A 4,443-nucleotide genomic window follows, 5' to 3' on the forward strand; every position below is an offset into this window, starting at 1 on the left:
TTTAAATTTAATTAAATTTACTTAAATTCAAATTAAATTTTATTTGAATTTGGTCCAATATTTCCGATATATCCTGTTTATTCTCTTTATCTGTGACCCCGATAAATTTTAATTTGCGAAAATGAAAACCTTCGTGTGGGTGCCGACGGGCTGTCCGCAGCACCGCGCCGCCGCCTCCTTCATCCCGCCCTCACCAGGCTATCCGCTGCACCGCAGCGCCGTCTCCTTTTCACGCCCACGTTGAGCAGCCAGTGGAGCCGCGCCTCCACCTCCTCCGTCAACCTCGCTTGAAGCCGCCGAGGGGGACGGTCAGTCGGCCAGACACAGACGCCATGGAATCACGATTCGAACTGGGAATGAATATACTATTTTTATCCAAGATGTTTACGTTTCCCATTACGATTCGAACTTGCCATGGAATCGCCGACAATACGGAGGAAATTTGGGGGGCGACACTGGCACAGTACGTCGGACGAAGGGAAGCACGAGGCTCGGCTTGCTGGACGGCAGGAGTACCCGAGAGTTAGATGGCAACTGCAGCTCTAGGACCGAGAGTCACCAGCTCACCGCCGCCGCGCCACTACGGGGCCGAGGCGCACGGTGGCGCGCACCATGGTGCTGCAGGACTGCATCTCCGGGGAGGCAAGGGAGGGTGAAGGTCAGCCGCGTTACCACTGCGCAGTGCCCCATCACCGCTGACACGCACGCGCGCGCCATGGCTTCCAGCAAGACTGTGTGTCCGGGGAGGCAAGGGAGGGCGAATGTCAGCAGCGTTCCCCTTGCGTCGTCCATCCGCCGGTGACGGTGACGGTGACGATGCCGGGCGAAGATCCTCGTGCGAGGAAGGATCAGTGCGCCCGCAGCCCACCACATGCTCGATGGAATGCCAGTGACAGACTTGGAACTTTGTATAGGACTGCAGTTTGATGATTGTAATGATTGTATCCCTTCTTTGTAGTATGAGAGTTTGTACAGATTATAGTAAACTCGGAGTTCTTGTTTTGCAGTCAAATGCATGTCATGTGGATGTTTCTTTTGAAATGGATAAGCTCTTTTTAATTAGCAGAAAAGGATAAGCAGCTCAGTGTCTGCAATGACCTTGTATTCAGTTTATATTACTATATTTGATATCGAACAGAGAGGATCTTATCAAGCACATCATCTAGATGTTCCATTTAGTGTAGAAATTCAAACATTTGCATTGACAAGACCAAAGCGTTGATGACTGAATTTTTGAATGCCAAAATAAAATAAACTGCATTGAAACAGAATGCAGCCAAGTCTTACAGAGTGCTATTAATTCAGACTGGAATTAAAATGATACAATTAGTGACAAAAAATGACTATTATTCATTGAAGTGTAACTTTCTAGCAGATTTGGACAATGTGGCATGCATCTTGTTCAACTCCAAGCAGAAGACCAGTAAGTCCACCTTGGAAGAAAGGAGCTGAAATGTTCGAAGATGACGCGTACATATCACTTGCAAACAACGGCATTGTGGCATTCGCTTGTCCGCCTTGGATAAACGGAGTAGCCATGGTTGAAGATTGCCCTTGCACTTCATTTGCAAACATTGGCATTGCAATGTTATTGGCAATGGTACCAGCATGAAGGTCCTGTGTACATAATATGAAATCTTTTATTACAACATAATATGAAATCTTTTATTACAATTGCTAGTAGGTAAATAAAATATGAAAAACAAATAATGAGCCCAAGTCATGTATTACGATCAATTGCTTTGGATACTCACTTTCATCTCTCTTTTCTGCACCATTTTTGGGATCTTCTCCTGTAGCCCGATCTGTAAGTAAGATATAAAAGAATTACTATAGAAGTACCCATAATGGGAAAACTAAATAGAATGGATGATCTGTACCTTTCGTAGTAGTATTTTTCTTCTTCTTCTTTCGTGAGTTCTTTTCAACTACATTTTTGAAGCGTGAATTCTTTGGGCCTTTTACCACTCGGGAACTCTAAAATTTATTGTAGCGTTTAAAGTGTCACTGCCACATTCATTCACAACTAGCGGAGCATCATTGGATTCTTCTTGCATCTTCCTTAGACGAGCATCTGCCTCTAAGTAACTTTTCTATATTTTTTTTTTGAAATCATCAAGGAGTTTTTGAAACTTAATATTTCGATGCAACAGATGTCGCATTTCGAGAGATAAGAGCAGCATGTGTTTTCAAATCTTCCTTCTTAATTCCTTGTTTCTCAATATAAAATCCTCTTTTTGCATATCCGCTCATTTTGACGAAGACTATCTGAAACCTTCTCACATTCTACAGGTAGTTCTCAAAGACCGAGTTTTCGACGAAATCTTTTCTTGAAGACATTATTTATACATTCGCTCCTTTGAGTTGAGTTCATATCTGCCGTAAAAGAGTCACGATATACAACAACCCACTTTGCCCGTATACTATACAGGTTTTGCATCCATGAGTTATCCTCAAGTTTGTATTCCCACAATAATTCATTTCACTTTTCAATGAAGTAAGCCTCTGACCTGTCCACATACACACATCTCTTAAAATCAGTTAGAAACTTGTTATCTGAATCATGAATTACATGTCCGAGATGTTTAGCAGCATTTAGACATCTCTGACCTGTCGATGGCTTGTATTTGGGAATACGTATGCAATTTCTCCCGCCATGGCTGCATCTCGATTAGTGAATATTGTGCTAGGATGCTTACCAGACATCGCTGCGCGACTGGTTTCAAAGAGCCAAACAAATGATTCAATAGTTTCACTATATAAAAGTGCAGCCCCAAATTTTATTGTCCGCTTGTGATGATTGGCTCCAAGGATCGAAGCAAAAACAAAAGGCATCTCAAATTTATTAGTCTGAAAAGTGGTGTGAAATGACACAACATCACCAAAGCACTTGTAATCCATGATATATTGACCATCTGCCCAAAAGAAATTTGCTATCCGACCATCTTCCTTATTTACCTGAATAGCATAAAAAAGTGAAGGATCCTCTAATTGCTTATTCTTCAAGTATTCCAATAGTGTTTCTGCATCATTAGTGTCGGTGTTTCGGACCGGGGGTCCTCAACCAACTAGTGAATTTGTACTGCATGTTCTCGATCCCGGATGGTGATGCAAAGAGACACAAGGCTTATACTGGTTTAGGCAATCGGTGCCCTACGTCCAGTCTGAGAGGTCGATCTTGTATTCCTTGCACCGAAGTGCTTGTAGTAGGGGGTTACAAGCTGGGTGAGAGAGGGAGCTAGTCCCAGGTCTCGGCGTGGAGCGGTGTGGGCTGCTTGAGACGTTGCTCTCAGGCAGCGGGAAAGCGTGCGTGTTACAGAGTGTTGCTTGTGCGCGCGTGTTTGTGTTCGTCCCCTAGAAACGGCCCAGGTCCTTTCCTTTTATAGTTGAAGGGGAGACAAGGGTAGTACGTGTGCTAACTACACGGCGTCGTGCGAACGGAGGCGGCGTGTCCGAGCCCTACAGCCTGTTCCTACGGCGGCGTGGCCGTCGGAGTGGTCCGTCCTTGAAGTACTGGGGCGACGCGCTGGTCACATCCGATCCTGTGCGTCATGGGAGCTCCAGGGCTGCCTCGAGGTGGGCGTGGCGGTCGGCGTGTGGGTCACTGTAGGTTGACTGCGCGTGAAGCCGAGGCTCGGTTGGTGCCTAGGCCGAACCGTCGTGGGGGGTCTCGGCAGACGCGAATCTCGAGATAGCCGAGGCCCTGACGTAGAGTGTCGAGGCTCGGAGGGAGCGGTTGATCTTATACGCTGATTCTAAGGCGATGATGACCCGGACTAGACTTCCCATGCCGCGTTGTCTTCGGGGCGAGAGTTACGGGGCACAGTGTAGCGCAGGCGCTGATCGTGGGCACAGCGCCAGCACACAGTGGCCTGATAATCCCCGCCGCGCCTTGTCCTAGCCGGTATGGCATTGACGTGACCCCTTGTCCCATTAGGCCACTCCGTGGTGTCAATCCGTCGTCCGGTTGAGATTGCGGGAGTGGTTGACGCATTAATGGGATGTGACGCGCTGCTGGGAAGACTGGTCGAGGCGGGAGCGACAGGTTATTGCCAAGCCAGCCTCGAGCGATACGGAGAATTGCTATCTCGTTCGAGGCTGTACGCATGGGGCCTCGGGCAAGACGGAGATTGGGCTCCTTGTCGAGGCCTCCTGCAAGAGGCCTCACGCGAGGCGAAGATTCGTTAGGGCATCGAGACCTCCCGTGTGAGGCCTAAGGTGAAGCGGAGAGCCAATGGGCTCGGACGGGGCTGGTGGTTAACCCATGGATTACCTTCTGGCTTTGTTGTTGATGGGGTTTAAGTGACTCTTTTGGTGTACGCTCGGGGTACCCCGTTTTATGGTACCCGACAGTAGCCCCCGAGCCTTAGGGGGAGTGTGAGCACTCTCCCTGAGGGTTTGTCGAGACTTGACTTGCAGCCACTCCTATAGGGATTGTGTTTT

Source organism: Miscanthus floridulus, chromosome 4, assembly GCF_019320115.1.
Source record: "Miscanthus floridulus cultivar M001 chromosome 4, ASM1932011v1, whole genome shotgun sequence".
In the NCBI taxonomy this organism is placed as follows: Eukaryota; Viridiplantae; Streptophyta; class Magnoliopsida; order Poales; family Poaceae; genus Miscanthus; species Miscanthus floridulus.